This window comes from Prinia subflava, chromosome 2 (genome assembly GCF_021018805.1).
Source record: "Prinia subflava isolate CZ2003 ecotype Zambia chromosome 2, Cam_Psub_1.2, whole genome shotgun sequence".
Classification (NCBI taxonomy): Eukaryota; Metazoa; Chordata; class Aves; order Passeriformes; family Cisticolidae; genus Prinia; species Prinia subflava.
Genome location: NC_086248.1, coordinates 54,879,661 through 54,900,295, shown reverse-complemented (window position 1 = coordinate 54,900,295; position 20,635 = coordinate 54,879,661).

Sequence of the window (20,635 nt, the reverse complement as noted above, 5' to 3'; positions counted from 1 at the left end):
TGCAGTGCCATATGAGCTATTGTGAGGAAAAATAATTATCTAATCTGGCCCAGTAAAGTCCTTTTAATTTTCACCCCCAAATCTAGTCTTAGCATATGTTGTGCATTGCTCCCAAAAGAATCTAAAATATTCTCGCTTTCACAAATTTTACCTGGAACTTCCAGATATTCAGAAAGCATCCTACAGAAGACAAGGATATTACTTTCCTCATGGCATCTCTTTCTGTGGAAAAGCTATTCTTCGCTTTATTGAAGTGCCTTTTTTTAAGGGGGGCTGTAGTTATTTCTCACACTGCAACAGCCAGCAGATGAATTGTACTGCCTCTCTGAGACTGGTGTTTCACGTTTTAATATTTTCCTCTCGGGATGTGATGGACATCAGGAGAATGGGGGATTCTTGTGTTCTTCCAGAAATCACAACTACTCTCCTGGTAGGCAGGGCCTGACCTCCCTGCCAGCTGAATACCCTTGAAGTGCACGAGCAGGATGGGACCCCATCACAGCCTCATAGTTGTCCTCCCACAAGACACAAAAGTTTCAAAAGGCCGGTGAAGGATTTTTAGGCTTACATTTTGCACAAAGCCATGTCACATCAGATCCCCGTTGCTAGGGAAGTCACACCACGCTGCGCACGGAGCCTACAACTGCCGGAAATTTTTTCAGCTCAATGTGATTCACAGGCATGAGGACTAATAAGAACACACTCTATTATTAAAAATATCAGCTTGACAGGGCTCAGCAAGTGCCCATAGCAAGAGTACCTCTGAAACAGGGGAAAAAGCCTGACACCATTAACTCTCTGCATCTGAGCCTTCTTTCTTATCTGTGGAGAGAGGCAGAGAAATTACATGAGGTTGAGATTTTAATGAGAAGAAGTAGAGGATTTATGAAATGCTAATGAGATCGACATAACCCAGTGTGCCACTGCAGGCTCTCAGTCCTCCCAAGCCTGGTAAACAAAATAGCAATTATTAATTTGCTTGAAGTGGATCCATTAATTTAACAATGGAATTTAGAAAGCATTGAAAATATCCCATGCATTTAGCAGTAACACTGAATCTTTGGGGTTATGAGGTATTTCCTGGAGGTGGAAGTAGGGACTCAATTTTCCACCTGCCATGAGCTTGCTAGGATGGCTTCAGACTCAGCCAGTTCCCCCACAGGGATAAGCAGGTGACCAGATGGTTTCTACTCAGGTAACAGCTTTGTTAGGAAGGACACCTGACTGAAAACTGGCAATGGACCATGTGTTTTCATGGAAAGCACCAGTTTTGAAAAGGGAGGTTGCTTTAGGTGCTGGTACTGGAGGATGTGGACTGGCTGCAAGACAAGGGCTTTTACTTCAACCTCTGTCCAGCTCATCCTCCTTCTTAAGGCCCAGCACATCCCAGCCTGCAGGGAACTTTCAGGCAAGAGTCTTTCCTTTCCAGTACAACATAGCCCTGGGCCACCACAGCCTGTGTCATAAGACTGGAGAGCTAAGAAAGGCAGAAGTGGGTTGAAAGTATTTTTAAAGCTCTGTGATCCAAAGACGATCCGTGTCTTATACAAGAGAGAACAAGTTTCAAGCTGTTCTGTTTTGCTGTTTCACTTTTGCAGCCCTCAGTAGCCAACACTGCCATGCAGGGATTAGTGGGACACGGGGACGTGGCTGCCACTCATCTCCTTTTCAGGACTTGACTCCACAGAATAATAATTTAACTCAGATCTCACCCAGTACAAAAACAGCTGAAGGCACTACAGGATATGTCCAAAATTACTCCTTAAGTTGCATCAGCTGATTTTTTTATTCACAGCTCCTAAAAAAAGCCACTTCTGTATAAATTGAACTTCAGGTTTCAGTGTTACTGTCCATCACAGCTACATTTGTGTCATGGGTTGGCACTGGCCAGATGTTAATGCACCCATGAATATATGTTTTTTCTCTAACAACTCCTGTGGGATGTGATCAGGAACAGAGCAGAGCAGGCTTAAATCTTGAAAACAAAAAAAACCACTAAAACTTTATTACATTACATAAGAACAGCGACAGAAAAACTCTTAAACACACACAGAGACAGAAATAAAAACTTCCCAGGACATTTTTTCTCTTCTCCCAGTTTCCATCCCCCACACATTACTCTTCACAGACCAAACCTTTGGGTTTTAGATCAAACAATCACCACTCAAAAAAAAACAAACCAATCTTCAGTTCAGCAAGGGAGAGAGGAGTCTCTCTCGCACCACAGACTGTTCTCTAGAACACACAGGTCTACTCCTTATGTGTTCCCATGTCACCCGTGGCACTGCCCGGAGAAGTCTGCTAAGGTGACACTCTCTTTTTCCTATGTCCAGCGCTCTCACCGCTGTCTCATAGGCCAAAACTACATACAGGGCTTTTTAAGGATGCTGCATGCCGAGCTCTCCCCTTTTCACCCAGGGGCCGGGGTTCTAGGAGCAGGTCTGCCCTGAGGGCAGAGGGCGCCACCTCACCCTCCCCCTCTTTTCTCTGCTCGCTCTACTCTTCAAGTGCCAGTCACTGTAGCAAAAGCAAGGGCAGCTGCATCCACCCAAAATGCAGTTTATGTTCAAAAGAGACTTAAGTTCAGTCCATGGCTGACATTATGCAAGAGAAGTCCAGCTCAGAAGGCTACTCCTCTCATTCTTCCATCGGGTTCCTTCCAATCATGCTTTATCATCTCGGTCCCAGGCCGCTTCCCTCTCTCCGAAAACCACCAGTCATGAGAATCAATGTCTAAGAAAAGTTTCTTTCTGCTACACAAGGGTTAACAATTTTTTCTCGGCAGGGTGCTGCAGGCTCAGGCACTCCCAGGCTCCGCAACTCCCACGTGGCTCGGCACCTTCTCCCGGAGTTTGGGGGGGGAGGGGGGTGAGCACACACAGAAGGCACTTCCACAGTTTTCCACCCCTCCATCCTGGACGGGGCAGCTCAGTTCCAGTCCTGTCCCCTCTCTTCTCCCCCCCCGGGGCTCCGGCTTACCTGAGCCCGACCACGTGTTTCCCCCACCCAGCCTCGTGGCTGGGCAGAGGAAGGAGGCCTGAGATGTCTCTCTGCTTAAACCGGGATCTGAAAAGAGGCCAAACCCCCTTGGGGTCCTGCTTTTAACTCTTTGTGTCCTCAGAGGCGTGTCCAAACCTCCGAGTGACCAATCCAGGTGCCAGCAGAAAAGCTGATCACTGATTGGACTGCCCACATCCCCCTGGAAAAATTCACCTCCCCCGCAACCACGACAATTTGCAAGCTGGGGATCTTATTGTGAAGGACTTGTAACTAGTTCTAACCTGGATGATAATTTTTGCCCTAGTAGCTACCAAGGCGACCCCGGCTAACTTTCCTTTGGGTCCTCCCTTTATAGCATCAAATTATGAATTACAAGTACTTGTTCCAGACAAATTGCTTCCTTCCCATAGGGAGAAGAAAAATGCAAAGAGAGAAAATAAAAGCAGTCATTCAGCACAGCTTCAAAAATATTTCACCTTGACTCCACTTTGTTCTATGTTTTAATTTTTGTTCTTCCAAGAGAGAAGTCTCTTGCCCTTCCAACACATCTTTTCAATTACACATATATCACAATAATTTAGCATACATTTCTCTAATCTTTGATTAATGCCTTACCTTTCACTTAAATACCTATTAACATGAAACCATCACATCACACATAATTTTGGTTGAATTCTCATATCACTGAAGTACTGTTAATGAAAACAAGATTAGCATTTGAAGCTTTCAAGAGATGATTGCTCTAGTGTTTGGCTTCTCTCCTGACAAGACAGACTCTCTAACTCTCTTGAAAGTGAGAGAAAAAGCATAATTTCCTTCCAACCAGACTTCTACACTTTCTTAAATACAGAATCCCAAGTGAAGTTAAGTACAAAATTCACAAGCCAAGGATTCAGCATTTGGGTGAAAAGTGTGCTCAGGTCACTTTTGCACATTCTGACCAGCACCTGTCTGACATGCTCACTAGCACTGCTTTATTATTTCTTCTTTTTTTTTTCCCAGCTGATATTTACCTTTCCATCAGACCCTTGTTTTCTCTCTGTGTTTTAAAGAGTCTGGGACAGGAATTACCAGTTGCAGAAACACAAACAACAACAGATTTTACCTTCTAAAATTCTTCTGAAACAAATTTCACCTTCAGTTATGAAGTACCACATGCAAATTGTATTCATTCTAAAATGTTCTTTTCAACAAAATTGGTTCTTTATATGCCTTCATAGATTTAGTTACCTGCTGTATTGAAAATAAATTTCAAATGCCAGAATTCTGTGGCTGATGATGCATTTGTGTTCATAGCTAACGCTTTCAAGATCCACTGGAAATCTTAAAGGCAGCCCTGAGACTGGCAGAAAATTACATTCCTAAAGTCCCTCCACCTTTGTTCTCATGCAAAATGACAGCAGTACTGACTTGGCAGAACTACCATGCAAGCCCTTAATTCATCAGTATTTTTAAAGTCCTTCAGGACTCCAAAGTGAAGCAGACTTAACTGTTGCCTTAAGAAATGTTGATCTTTCCTTGTCTCTTTCTCATATTCTCTCAGAACTAGAATAACGCAGTTTTAATCCTGAAAGACAATTTGTATGTAGGGTGTTTTTTCATGACCCTGTGCTGCATTAGCACCTTTATCCCTTTTCTCATGAATCATAGGGTTCACCTGGACACAAAGGTAGGGGTTGACATCACCTGCCCTGGATGTGCAAAAACAAAGATGAGGAATTCACAGGGAGCCATGTGGTGCTGCTTCTGGCAGAGCAGTGTCTGCATGAAGGAACTCAGATGCTTTTGCTTTGAATGCAAATTGGGTCAGCTGCCGAAGTTGTCCCCTGACACCACTGCGAGGCTTTGCTGCTGCTGCTCCCTCCTGCTGTGTAGATTCATCTCTTTCAGATATCAGTGGGGGAGGACTGCTGTCTCAAACAGAGAAAATTTCGTCCTTATCCAACTCTTGTCCTTAGTCTGATTGCCGCTGACCCTGTGTTTTTGCTAAGTGTTAATGAGAACTGACCTGTGTTTTCCTTAGGGCAGGGTCTGATAGTTGTAGCAGTGTGCGTTATCCCTGTGCTTAGCCTAGCTCGGTGTATTTGATTATGTCATGTATTTACAGGGCTTTGCTACTTGCCTTCCACTGTTTAATTAAATTACCTGGGGTTCAGTTTGTCCTCTGTACAATCTGCCTTGTATCATGTAGTTAAAGAAGACTGCTCTTGTTTGTTGAAGTTGTCTTTGTCCTGTGTTAATTAAGATGTCCACTTCACAGACCCACCACTGTGGTCCTTGGCCTGAATACACTTGTGCATGTTGCTTACCAAAATAATGTGAATAGTTCCACTGAAGCAAAAGCTTAAGTTACTCAAGATTTTAATACAGTACTTGGGGGTTTTATAGATTATTAGAATGGTGTCTCATAGGATTATGACATGACTTAACACCTCAGGTTGCCCATCTGTACTTAATGCCTCGTTTTACTAATTTGTTAATCAGTGTCCATCTTACATGATTGACTTCTCAGTACTATCTTAACAGTATTACTAGAAGCTTTGTGAAATGCAAATAAAAATGTATGGGTCTTTAAATAGCTTCACATGTATCTTAGATATTTAGTGGAAAATTAGATACTACAGTAAAAAAAGCACCAGTCCAAATTTCACAGTGATTCCACCACTTTTAAAACCGTAATAGTCTCCTTTCCTCCAAGATTACCTGGCCTGTGCAGAGTGGGGTTTTAAGGCAACTCCCCCAAACAGCTGAATGGTTAAATAAAGTTAAATAAAGACAGAGAATAGAAAAAAGCAGTCTGAGGAGAAATTAGGGAAGACAAAATGAAGAAAAAAAGGGCAATTTAGAAAGCAAACTTCAGTCTAGTTTAACTTTAGTTAAGGGGAAAGAGGGGAAATAAACATTATGATACTCATATAGACTTTTGTTAGATCAAAAGTCCACATTTGAGGTTGTTTCTTTTATAAGGTGCTCTCTAGTAGAGGAAAAAAGAGAGAGCTACCATTCCAGGGCAGATCACATATCTGTGAAATGAATAGAAAAATAGAATATCAGGGTGTAAAACATTACCCTTTTAACATATTTTTGTCTCCTTCCATCAAAGGGTCAAAAAGTACATTCTAGTTTTTATTACTCTTAGAGTGATAATGGTGCAAGCTGCTCCTTGGAAGGATTTCTTAGATTACTTTATGACAAATATTGATATAGGGCTCAGCAGAACTGAACTGGGGAAGAGCCAGATGTGAAAAACACTACTGGAGATTTGCTATTTTTTTCAGAAGGGTGGTGGATATAGTGGGTATTTACAATGAAGATTAACATCCAGGTATACTGTTTACAAAATATTTTCCACAAGAAGTTTGGGGGGGGGGGGGCGGGGTTCAGTTTCTAGTCTATTAAAATTCCAAAATATGGGGTTTTTTGACAATACCTGTGGTATCTTCTTATTTGATCACTTTTTGCATTAGACTTCACTCAGGAAATGCTATAGTAAACTAGCTTTGCATTCTTTTAGTCTTGCTCCATAAATAGAGGCCATCATCTACATAAAGTCTAAGGGATAAAGTGTGGCTGGTTTTCTAATAAATATAATAAAGATTCACTGGTCTTTTAATGTCAGCAGCACTGTTTGAAGTCCTCTCAGCACAGTTGCTTCACTTGCCAAACTCCTGGTTCCCAGCCAAAAGTAGAAGTGTCCTGCATTTTCCTTACTTTGTGCTGGAAGATTTGTTTCCCAGCAGAGTCTCACCACACTTGCTGGTGCCTCTCTCTGGATTAAAGGCACTGAATCTACCCTGGAAGGGCCAAATGCCTGAATGTCTCCCAAGAGGTGGCCACTAGCTGGAGGGGAGACCCACAAGTGCCAACACCAGCACCACTTTGGCCTATGAGGCAAAGTGTTGTAAGGGTATTGATTTGCTGAGAATTGATGGAAACTTAGTCTCTCAAACAGTTGCTGTGGCAAGTAAAACAGACTTGGTGCTTATTCTGCAATCACAGGGCTCTTCAAGCCCCAGCTGTTCTTGTCATGAGAGCCCAAAGCACAGCACACTTCAGGATGACACATGCCCTTCACCTTCAGGCGGGATGGCTCTGTAAGAGGGACACACAGCATGGCAGGCACAGCTTGGCAGCATCACTGGGCTCTCCCTCCTGCTCCCCCCAAAGGAGGGGAAAGAAAACATGGTGGATTTTGATATCAAGTTTTCCCTTTGAGAGGAGCTGAGCAGTGGGGGTGGCAAGACGGAAGAAGAACCAGCCCTGTGCAGTTTGGCAGTGACATAAATGGACAGCACTGGCTCACATGGCACATTTAAATTGTTTTCTTCCCTGACACACTTTCTACTTTTAGATGTTTTAATTTCCTATAATCTTTACTCAGCCACATGTGGGCAAGTAAACAGATTGTTCTGAATCAAACAGCTGTGCTGACTTATTGCACTGTTTAAAACAAAGCTTGAACATGTTCTTGAATAAACGGGGGGACTGGATGTACTAGCAGATAGAAACAATCTCCCTTCAAACCAAAACATCCACAAGAGGCAGCAGCCCGGCCAGCAAGCAGGGTGGTTTGTGAAAGATCTCCTCCTCCTCGGTCAGGACAGTGTCTGAGCACACTGCACAGGGTAAGGGGGCTGGCAGCCGCCAGCCCCAGGTGAGAGGTGAGAGAGCCCTTCCCAGCGGGAGGATGCCCGGCTCCCTCCTTGCAGCCCTGCTGAGCATCTCCCATAGCCCCAGGCAGAACCAGGTACTGCAGCAGGCCCTGGCTCTCTAGGCAGATGGTTTCCAGCTTCCCACATACAAAGCTTGCAGAGCCTGGCTCCTCCTTGCTTTTCCCTCTTGTTCTGCCCCATCTCCTTGGCGAGGAAATGAATATTTCCTAGTCTGGAACCTGCGCTATGGACCAGAGCGTAAACAACCCGTAACAGAAGATAACATGAACATTTTACAGGCTGGAGCTCTCAAGTTCTTACAATAGTTTATACACCAAATCTAAGGCCAGAGCAAATTAAGAGACTAAGGGATATGTTCTAAAACACAGAGCAGGTAAAACTGGTTCTGAGCTTAGGGTCTCCTGGTGGTCAAGGTCACTCAACTGTTTACATAGCAATTCTGCCTTTCTCTGGCATAAGGTACAATCTCAAACACCTTGTATTTCTAACACTTTTTCTTTCTCCTTGTGAAGTATTTCATGGGCCCCATGTTTGTTAAATGAAAATTAGGAGAACCCCATTGTGAACTGATGTGGAAAAATACACATAATAAATAAGTCTGTATTAGAAACCCAAGGAGGTTATGGTCATGAACAAGTAATATTTTTTCTTAGTTTGATATTTGTTGTCATTTTTGGGCTTACTTTCCTTTGCAGTTCTCACAAATTAATTTGAGTCTTCCAAAATTTCCCTGAATTTCCACATCATGCTTCACTGAGCATTTCTGTGAGGAGCCAAGCAACAAAATTTCAGTTGCATTTCTAATTATCTAATGTCAGGTGAGAGATCTCCTGCCTGTGCTTACCTCTGCACCATGTCCTGACTTCCCCTGCCATGAAAGGAGAAAAGTCTAATGAGCTTTCCTGGTAGGCAAACTGCACTTTGAAAAACAAGTTTCAGGTTTCCCCTATGTCTATTCATAGGCTAACAAGTCAGGGACTTTATAAACAAGCTGGGCTACAATAATAATATACATGTGTATGTGTAGCTGTTTCTGCAAGGAACTGCCCAGAAATGACATGTTCAGCAAGTTTTTTATACTGAGATTCATCATTGTGGATAAATACCTATGCTGACCTAACCCAACAATGTTTGGTAGGAAGACAACTTGAGGGGGAAAAAAAAAAAAAAAAAAAAAAAAAAAAAAAAAAAAAAAAAAAAAAAAAAGAGCAAGCAACAAAAAAGGAAACAGGTGGCTTGTTCCAGGCTTGCCAAGAACATTTTGGAGCCTTGAGAACATCCACTCCCCTGCTTGACTGAATGTTGTTTTTCTCATCCACAGAACAATTTCTTCTCTTTCCTACAACTTCTTTTTGCTGCCAGCAAATAACCTGCTCTCTGCTCATTTTATCTGTTCCCTGGGGACAGGCTTTACCATTTGATTCTTCACATTTTCTCTTCTTCATGTCAACTCTTCCTGATTTGCAGATGCCATGTGCTGATAGATGATTACCCTCTTACCTCCATCCTCCTCATTCTTCACTGCAGCCAAATAAGTCAACACTTTTCACTTTGGGGTTAAAAAGGCTCCTGCTTCTGTGTGGTATATTGATAGCACTGGTGAACACAGATGCTCAGGGTAGTCATGAGCAGAGGTGTGGTTTTCCTCAGCTCACCTGTCTTCTTTCTTCACTGCTGAAAACCAGTACAGCATTAACAGAAAAAAAATACTATCTTTTTTCTTTAGTATGAGCACAAATGAGGTCCTGAGGCTTCAGCTAGTCCTCTGATTTTAATAAAAGTGGGATACTGGTCCTCATTTCTCAGCCATGGTTTAGAAATCCCAATCATTCTAAACAGGAGTATTACAGTGAATTACAGCATTGACATATCTATTTACACTTTTTCTTGCTCAGTACACGACCACATATTCCCTGAAATTCTTATGTTCCCCAAGAATTTCCTCCATAAAATCTCTACCATATTTCATTAATACCTAAATAGTGCTTTCATATCTCTTTGTGTGTCTCAAACATAAACAAACATGCATGCCCCAGACAACATTATACAGTGGGGTCAGTGCATCCATGTCACAGTAAACCCCAAAATGTTTGTGCTATTCATTTCTGCATGTGCCGTATCTGTCCATTTGGGATTTCCAGATGTCTGGAGCCTGGCCAAAGCTACTCCTCCATCAGGGCTTCTGGACATCTGGAAACTCCTGGGGTGAAAAAGAGAACTTATGCAGAAACCCAAATGTATTTGTTCAACTTATCAAGAAACCCTAGACAAGGTGATGATGCTCACTGTAATGAAAAAGAGCATTAAGAAATGTCAGCTATCTCCTACTGAAAGACAATAGGAGTGCCAAATTTCTCTTTGAACCTCTCAAATCCTGCTTTGTATCTCATTTTGCCTTGGGTTTATTATGCTTCCTTTCATTCCATCTAAACAGACACCCTCAAAACCTCTTTCCTCTTCACTGTGAAAACATTTCTGAGTACCACGTTATACAGCACACTTTCAAGCTCCCATCTTTATTTCTCTCAGTGTGTTCAGCACTAGTCCTATTTTGTTGGCTTTTTCTTCTACGTGGCTCCATAACTTTTACCTCTCAAGAGACCCGTGGGCTATTTTTACTGGCACATCACTCCCTGAGTCATATGTGCACGTAGCTTTACAGAACTGCTGTACAAACACTTGATATGAGCTGTGTCTTGCTTTATGGAACTTCAATCGATTAGGCAATTGTCTCAAAGCAAGACTAGGCCTACATTACTCCTGGAGTTATCTTCTAGAGATAATAAACACCTTGTGAACTGAGTTCAATTCATTCTAGAAACAGTGTGGTCAAAGGGAACATCCGTGCTCAGAATATTTGGAATGAGTGAATATGCATGAACACTTTGCTGTTACTGTGGGATGAATCTAAGTCCTGATTAATGGATGTAACTTTCATGGTCAGAATGATAAATTAGACGGTAAAACTGCAGATAAAACAATTTTAAAAATATAGACACACGGGGAGAACATTTACATTCTTGAATCTTCAATAGAATAACAGAATGCTGGGTGTGATTTTTTGGTCAGATGGCTTACAGTTAATTTTATATACTTGACCTATAAATTAAAAATTAATCAGGCATATAAAAACACACAAATAGAAAAAAAATGTAGCTAGGTAAAATGAAAGCGATACCAGACTTAGAAAAGTGAGAATTAGTTCAGATCACAATGCTGTTGAGACTCACATTTGGCATTAATGCCAGGAGTTACATTGCCTGCACTGAAGCAAGCAATCTTTTCAGATAGTGAATTCCATTCTTATAGTTTGGAAACCTGTGGTGGAATTTTCTTCTTTGTGAATAGTAGCTATTATCATTTTCTTAATTCTTGTTGGGAGTTTGCTCTCCTAGATGTATCTATCCTGTAATATCAATACTATTTCTGGTAGGAACCCATTGCTTTTTCCAGGCTGCTTTCAGTAATCCAACACTTTCAAGGCCAAAGCATTGAGTAGCACCAGCCATAGACATTTCAAATAAACCCATTGCATATTCATGTTGGTAAAGGGATGTAACACATCTGACAGTCTGATAACAAGTTCTACAATCAAAACATAATTTAAATGAATCCTAAGTGTGTCTTAATTTTACAAAAACAGATAAAAATCTTTTTGATGTATTACTTGGAGCTGCATTAGTGAACTCCTATGCTTTTTTCCCTCCATGACCAATGTGTGCTTTCAAGCCTTATGAACTTGATAAGTAACTTCAGGAAGCAGCTTGAAACTTCAGTTTTACCCTATTTCATAAAAATTAAACCAAACCAGAACCAGATCATACCAAAACAGAACCAGAATATGCTCTGTGTATTGTTTAGGGTTCACTTATTAATTTTTGGATAATTATGAGTGTATCTACATGTGTATTTAAAGTAATATTAAAGCATTTTAAGGCAAAGTACTATACACAAAACGGTCTGTTTCCTGTTCCTGTGTTGTTGGATTTGGGGTTTTTGGCTTGCCTTTTTTTTTTTTTTTTCCATTTTTTCACAGAATAGCTCTTAAAGGCTCTTTTTACATTTACTCCCTATGATAACTGTAATACTGGCCTTAAAATGTGCTTGATATTTTCAGAAAAAGGTTGCATTGAAATGCAAAATATTTGTATTTATAAATAGGCACCATTCATTACTGGTATAAGCCGTGCACTTTAAGCAAGCAGGAGTTGAGGTTCAAGTTTTTATAGTATTAAGATGTAAGTGACTTTCTGGAAAGTTAATCATTTTACGAAAGATAAGATAATGTTTTTTAGCTAATGGGTTGATAAAAATAATGGATTTCAAAGTAGGTTTCAAAAGGATTTCAGATGGCTTGACATAATGCTTTAAAAGGGCAGAAAAATCTACATTATCCAAGAACACATGTAATCTATAATTTAATGCATAATATCTGCTCTAACTCAGACACTACCCTGCCAGAATCTGACTTGTTATTGTATAAAAATGAATACCTCAAAAATCCTAAGTGCTGTATGAAATCTATAAGTAGTATTTACATTTTGAGTGGCAAAATCTTCAGAAAGAAAAAAAAAAATTCTCTCCAGAGCTTTACTAAATCCTACACCTGACCATGTTAGGAAAGGAAAAACAATTGTGCCAGCATAATCTTAGTAAAGACATTTGAGCTTCTTTATGGAAGCTCTCATTTTTCAGGAAACCAAAGCCTACTTCTCAATCTATAGCTAAAATCCTATGTCCTTCTAACATGTATTCACTTGAGAAAGCAGATGGGACTGTTAGAATGAGTAAGACATCATTGGGCCCAGAATTCTTTGACAGATTATAACATTTTAAAACTCAGCTAGAATGATCTTTCAATGTAACACACAGGTTGCAGAAGTGAAATTTTCTAACCATTTCTCAATGAAAAATTGTTCCACATGGAAAGCAATTTTGTTTCCATTTAGAGCAAAAAGTAGAGATCGGATGGAAAACAATTTAATTGCTTGTTTGAGAAACCCCACTTGCCACATTTGGTTGTTAGTTGTAGGGGCAAAGGTGAACTTTTAATTGCAATTCTTGATGTGTAAACTTGTAATTTTATTTTCTGTAGAGGCCTACAAAACCTATATAATAAAGGAAAAGCTCAATCTGTTTTCTTACAGATGTTAAAATCTACTTGCAAAACCTTTTGCTGAAGGCCATATCTAGTCTTCAACCTGGTTCATCCAGTTTGAAATGTTTCCTCTCAAACTGCCTCCCTTTGCACTTCTGTCACATTTGTCTCCGAAAAACCTTGTGAGGTTGACAGTGGAAGACCTATTTCTTGTTGTTTGCTCTGCTGAGTGATTTTGATCACTGAATTTGGAAGCAAAATGCTTCTTCTTTCCTCATAATTCTTTTATCTTGTACAATTTCTCAAGTTTTGTCTTTGGGTGCATCTCCATGACATAGTGCAGAGCCTTGGGAGTATATCCAAGCTACCTTGGACACAAAAGCAATAACACAATGTCCTGTCTAGATTAATTAGCCTGGCTGAGAGGATTTGTAAGCAGAGTACCACATTGATGCTCTAGCTCTTATTGCACCAGAATTAAGTTGCAGGATATTTCTGAGCAATAATACAGCATTCTCCTTTGACATCATCAGTGTCAGAGGCTGCAAAGAGACAAAACCTGCAATATCTCAAGCAGCAGAAGAGGACGAAGCTCTGAGAGGCAGAAGACTTGCATAGAAAGCCCCTTCACCTGCCTTGTCTGTTGAGCCCACTGCCACAATTTGTTCCTGGCAAAGGCTGATGAGAACTAAAAGTAGCTGTCTGAGAGGGATACTGGAAGAAAGAGAGTGTGCTCACAACATTTGGCTGGGATAATGAGACTCAAATCACAGAATGACAGAATTGCTGAGTTGTAAGGGACCCACAAGGATAATCAATCCCAACTTGATGATCCTTGTGGCCCTGCACAGCACTACCCCCAAGAGTCACACCATGTACCTGACAGCATTGTCCAAACATTTCTTGAACTCTGTCAGCCTTGGTGCTGTGACCACTGCCCTGGGGAGCCTGTTCCAGTGCCCAACCACCTCTGGGTGAAGAACCTTTTCCTGATATCCAACCTAAACCTCCCCTGACACAACTTCGGGCCATTCCTTCAAATCTTATAATCTGTGAAAAATATTAGAGTCAGAAACAATTCACATTTTTCAGAGATCACCTCTGAAGGATGCTTTCGAGTATAACAAATGCAAGACTTGTGTTGCTAAAGGGGATTGCAGTGATTGTGTTGCTCTTGAAATCAAACAGTTCCAGGATGCTTCCACTTCTTTTGAGGGGCTACTTTTTTGGCTAATCTATCTCATGCCTGATTCCGAGAAGAGAAGAAAATGAACAAGCCTTTTACAGTATTGTGAAGTTCTCTCAGCATCTTCAATGAGTACCAGATTGTCTATTTTCGCCCTTGTACAGCTCAAGAAGTTTCTCTTCCCTTGTTTCACTGGAAAAGGTTCATACCCATAGCAATGAGAACTACTCCTAAGTCAGTATGTATTTTTGCTATATTACATACCTTTTTTAAAGCCACATCTAATGTTAGCTGCGTGATGAGACGTTATCTGTCCTTAAGAAGAAAGCAGTGCTCATGACAGGTCCATTTTTCAGAAATCATCTCACTAAGACACATATTAGTACTAAAGTGCCTGGACTGTAAAAAGCGAAAGCAAACAGGTACAATAATAAGGTAGGAAAGCGCTTGCTGAATTTTATGCTGAAGTTTCCTTTCTTGACCATTAGAGCAGTGTTATTGTCTTGTTGCTTAGAGAATGACAGGGAACTTGACTCACACCTTTTAAGTAAAATATTCTCTTTGGCTTGTCTAAAATTTATTTAGGTGCAAACATAGGGGTTTTTACACCTGATTTCTTTATTCTATGCTTTAAAAATTGCAAACAGTCTGATTTCAATCTGGAAGAATTCAAAGTAAAAAAATTGACCCAAAAAAGACAGGAACTTTGTTCAGTCATTTTTAAAATAGTCTCTTAATGGCTGATAGGAAAAACTCATGCAGCTGAAAATAGCCTGTAGACCCAGATTCATAATGTGCATATATTATTACGAATGTCTACAAAAGAAACTAATTCAATGGCTTTGATTTGTTCTGTGGAACCAGAAATGGAATAATAAAAAGCAAATATTCAGGTTATGTGAAAACCTTGTATGCAAGTTTAGTTCCTGTAATATAATTAGTCTAATGGATAAAGCTATGGAAGTGCATCTTTGCTGATGATAGACTGAAAACAGAAATCTCCTTTCACACAAACATCTGTATGTACTGCTCCAATTCAAGACTTCAAACAACTGCAAAAGAAATTGCGTTATATTGAAAACCCAGTTGTTTCTCATTAGGTTGTTGGGATACTAATGGTATCCCAAGAGCTGTAATGGTGTTTTTGCAGCATAGATAGGAAATTAAATAAAGTATGATGTTGTTTACTGCCAGTACAGCTATTAAACAAACTTCCACTTGCAGTAAGAACACTATAAGTTAGACTTAAGACAGAATTTAATTAATGGAAGTCTTGTTAATTACCACTAGGGCTTTATTCATCTCATAGTATTTCTTCTTAAACAGATTACAATAGCTGTATCTTTCAGTGGCATTGGCTGGATTAGAATTGTTATGCAGTGGGCATGTGTAACCAGCAATTTTGTTTACAACAAAATTGTATCTGGCAAGAACTTGGTTTGAAGATGACCAGGAGCTTAGAATCAGCACTATAAGCAACCCATGGTTCTCTGTTCCAATGACCTAATCAAGTCAAATAGAGAACAGACAAGCAGGATCATGCAAGGTAAGCCACTTAATTTGCCATATCGTAGGCAACTGCAATTCCTGACTTGTTTAATTGCCTGGGATCAGACCTGGTGTGTCCTGGGAAGCTCTCAGAGCATTAATCTGGGCTTCAAAACCACATAATTGATACTGTTTAGGAAAATTTACCTGTTAAATGTTTCCTGCAGCTCCCAGAAGTGTTTTCAAAATTGGCTTGCAGTTATAGTGTAGCTATGAAATACTGTCCAGAAGGTGAGCCAGCAGCATATGCATTTACAGATAATTTTTGAATGAACACAGCTGTATTACTTAGTGATTCATTGCCACAGTAGTTCAAACTTTTATGTGGCCTAATCAGATGAAGTCAAGATGAAGGCAAATGCCTCACATATAAATGGATTTGTTATGAAAACTATTTAGCAAGATCATAAAAAAGGCTTTAGAAATTTTCTTCCAGGTGTTTAAATATTTAGCTACCATTTCTTTCAGACTCTGGTGCAAATCTTTGTCATCTGCATATTTATCTGGTCTTTGTAGGTTTGCCACAGAACAAAATATCCTGTATAAATAAAGGATAAGAACAAGCAAGATACCTGACAATGCTGGTGGGTGGGCAACAGCTCCAACACCTGCTGCTGGTCTGGAGCATCATGAGATTCTTGTAGCTGAGCAAGACAGCAGTTCTGTCTATGTAAATGAAGCAAGTCATAGAAAATCTGGGCTCTGAAAGCAGATGTCTCTACTAAATCCTTTTAACCCAGTAGTCATCCGTCCTGGCTGGAGCCTTACTGTTTAGTGAAAATAAAGGTGGATGTGACATTCCAGACACTTGGAAAAGTGGATGTAGAGTCAGAAATGTTCTCAGGAAGCCTTCAGCAGAGCTGAAGTTTGTGGAGGGAAAGCTTTGTGTTTAATAGTGGCATAACCACTTTTGCCACCATTGGGTGACAAGGGCTAAAAGCGGGGCAGTAGGTGGGAGGTGTAAGGTGTAAATAAGTGTTTTACAGAACTAAGGAAAGGAGATGTAGCAGGACTGCACTGTAACAGGTTAGGGAAAAGGAAGATGAAGAAGAATGTAGTGTTTATAGAGAAAAGCAGAGAGGGAGGAAAGAGAACAAGGAAGAGTAAAATTGTAAGAAAGAAGAAAACACCAAAACTCAGGAAACAGACATTTTCATTTAATTTGATGCAATACAGAATAGGACAATTCTTGTTGTTTGCTATTTATTTACCCACACTCTATCTGCATTACCTGAATCAATGTAATTTGTAGCTCAAATTTTCAAAAGGATCTTTCACATATAATTCACTGGGAATTATTCTGACTGATCAATTGAGAAATAAAAGTACACTAGTTTGTGTGGGCTGCTTGAAACAGTTTTCATAGACCCTGTGTTGGCTGCATGGCTAAGTGGGATATACCCAAGGGAACAAACTGGAAAAGGCAGCAAAGGCCTGAAGTGAAACAAGTGAACAGGTAGATCAGTCCTGGGGAGGCTGCAGAGGAAAAACAGCAGGTGTGTTTCTTCTTAAGCCAAGATGATTCCTGAAACGTATCAACATTAGAAGATTAGAAAAGTTACTAGCCAGCCTGCTGATATAGCTCTGCTCAGGAGTGAAATCCCTCATCAAACTCTAACATTTAGAAAAGCTCCTAGAATTTATCTTCTGTCTCTAACATTTGGACACTGATTAAACAGGATCATCAGATGGGATCATCAGTGTTTGGTTATACAGAGCAGCATTTTACAAAATTAAATCACTTCTGTTCACAACAGATAAACTTGTGATGCTGGCTGCCCAAATAAGCACTACTGAAGAGCCCAGGACAGACACACAGGCTCCAGCAGCTACATCTGAAGCATTGTATCATCAAACATAATGGAAATAGCTTTTAAGTGTATCCCTAGTGAGTGTCAAAAAGATAATATGCATCTGGAAATATATTTTATCTTACTATGTATAAAACACTACAGTCATTGCATGGGTGTGTAAGAAATGATTGTTAAGATTGTTTTTTAATAACTTGCGTGTCATGGGTTTTGGGGGAAGTATATTCCTCCTGTTTGTGTTTCAGACCAGAATCCTCAGTGTAGATCTGACTGTCATGGAATGATTTCTCTTCACCCCCGCTATCTGTTTGCTGTTTTGAAATGGTCACTCTGCATCCATGTGAATGATCTTCAGGTCACACCCTCACCATACTGACTTCAGTCACAGGCTTTCAATGTACATCTGTGAGAGCAAGCTGAAGGAGAGTTAACTTGCTCTGGGAGCCATTTGGAATCTGCTTTGTTTCACAGGTTTCATAGCACTTTTACAAAAATTTTGTCTATTTTCATTTTTTTTTTTCTTTTCTCCTTTTCATTCAATTTTTCATGGACAAATAGAAGAAGAAAAGGTCTTAGTATGAATAAATACAGACTGTCTCCAGTTGCTACATGGTGCAAGTTTTGCATTTTTAAGTTTTTGTGTAGGCTCCCAGGAACTCCCAGGCAGCCTACTATCAAACCTTCTCCTTGCATGACTCCTTTAAAGTCTTCGATGACAGGAGCACAGGCTTCCCATGCCTCTGATGTGGATGCCTGTTGTGGTGTGGATTTTCTGCTTTAAGTTTTCAAGCTAGCTTTCTATTTCATTTGTGTGTTATGATTTAAATTATACATGCCGTTATGTGTCACTTCTCTGTGTCCTTGCCTCTGTTTCTAGAACCTTCCTTGCCAGTCTTCCCTAACTCGATATATCATTTGCTGTTTCATATCATTACACTGCTTCTGCTATTCCCATTGGATCTAGTTCTGTATTCCCTGCTCTAGACTCCTCCCTGAGTGCATTCTCATTGGTTGTTTGCTTTGTATCGCCCGGTCTATAAAACCCACGGCGGGACATGTGCTCCCTGTCTTTGGAGTCCAGCTTTTAGTTGTTATGCTTCAGTTATACCTGTAATAAATCTCCTTAGTTTACCCCAAGACCCGTCTCGCCTCTGATACATCTCTGCGCCCCAAAAGCAACTGCCGAGACCACTGAAGCCAGAGCGGGGAGGAAAAGTCTCCCCGGGGGGAAATGTGTTGCACCCCAATGCTGCCTTGTGCGTCCTGGGAAATGCACACCGCAACAGATGCCCATGGGTAGTGTGAATAGCCTTGGCTTAGAATTTCTGTCTGGAGGGGTTAAGTAGTTTCCTTAGGATTTCACACCCACAGATCTGTGACTGGAATTTGACAGAAAACTTGTGCACATTCGACTGTTCAGTGTAATTGATTCAGCCTACAGTTTGTACTGTACCACATTTCTGTACATTCAGGTGCAGAGAACTGCAGATACAAGTACCATTCTAAGTGTAGTTAAGTATACCAGATTCTGGTTGTAGAGAAATGTATTGTTAAGTATGAAAAACATGGAATTTTTCCTTTATTGATGCACACATTGTTACCTCTTCTGCTCCCCTCTGCTCTTGGGAATTTATGTGATAATGTGGCACAGGTTGAACCAGGACTAGTTCTATTATTCATGCAACTAACTGGAACTGATGGGAAAGCAAGAGGATATTTGGCATTTTATTTTTACTTTATGTTGAAAAAAACAGAAGCTGAAAATGATCCAAAAACTCACACTGGTCAGTATGAGTTTTTATGCCAATGTTTTGTTTTCCAACTAAATTCCAAAGTCTTCTTGGGAAGCACGGACTGGAAAATGCCTTGGCTCATTTTCAGCAAGGTGTGATTGGCCCCTGCATTTGAGATCCGTACACATGAAATAGTTCATGAACCTTATTCCATCCTGTCTTTAAAAGCTGATTTCAAGGAGTTGAACAAAATAGAAAATTTGAGCATCTGATCCTCCACATTTGCACATACTTAAGTGGTCTTACTGACTTTTTCATTCACTGGGGGGATAAAAGTATGTTTAGGCCACACCCCAGTGCATGCTTAGATTTTTATGGCATATTGATTATTTCAGTTACATACAAGTAACATTTTAATAAAACATCTTCAGAGAAAATCCAAAGCCTGAGCTGAAACCCATCTTTTTTTGTCCTTATCCTGACAGGAGTGGAGAAGTATTTAAAAAAAATTATTTGAACGTGCACAATAATAGACCGAAAATGTAGTACAAGATAAATATCTGTGAAAGCAATAATTTCTGTGTGCCTCTATATTTCTGATGTTTCCTAGTATATGAGCCTTATGTGCATATATTATTTTTTGTCTTAAGCACTTCATAGGTGTTGGTCTTTAATGATTAATGTTTACCCAAAAATTTACACATGCAAGACAGCAAAGGATTCAGTCAGGGTCTTTAATGCCCTTGAAATAGAACAGGCAAAGTTTAAAAAATTATACTTTTAATACTTGGCATTCCTTCATCCAGAAATTATTCCAGTCCTTCCTCTTCCTCGTCCTCTATTTTTGGCTTATTTCTGTACACTACTGTGAGTGTTAAGTGACTATTGTAATATAAATCTCCTTCTCAGCACTGCCAAAGGAATTTTCCAGCTAAATGCTACATAACCAGCATATGCAAAATGTAATGAAGCCATCTGTGGGTGTAAGGCTGTTCAGTATAGCCTAATATTGGCACCCAGACTGCACTTGGGTATGTATCACTTGTATGAGAGGTAGCAAGTAGTTCCAAATATTTGCCAAAGGGATGTTAAAGGGCTTTCTCATAGCAAATTTTAGCAAACTGTTACTGACTTGCAGTGTATGCAAGTTTAGCTGTTGTTGACTCTTTCCAAAAGAGGAAAATACTCCATGTTCTGTTAGAGTGCAATTGGATAAGCCCTAATTTATTAGGGAAGTTAGGAAAAAAAAAAATTAGCTCACATTATAATGCATAAGACTAAATTCTACTCAATTATGCTGATATAGATCCACTGTAATTACATTAGTCAATGAATTTTTTTCCAAATTGATGTTGAAGTGACTAAAATGCAAAGGCTTCCTGTAATTTCTGTTGTTATCTTGAAGCAAATTGCAGAATCTCTTGGTTTTTTTCTTTCTTCTCAGACGGTTTTTAGAGTGACTGAGGGGACAATAGACAAAGATGAATGGTGTATTTCTACAGGGATTTTTATTCTAAGGAGGCAAAACTTCTGGATCTCTGTATATGATGAGGAAACACTGCATTGCTGCTTTTTTTGACAGGGAA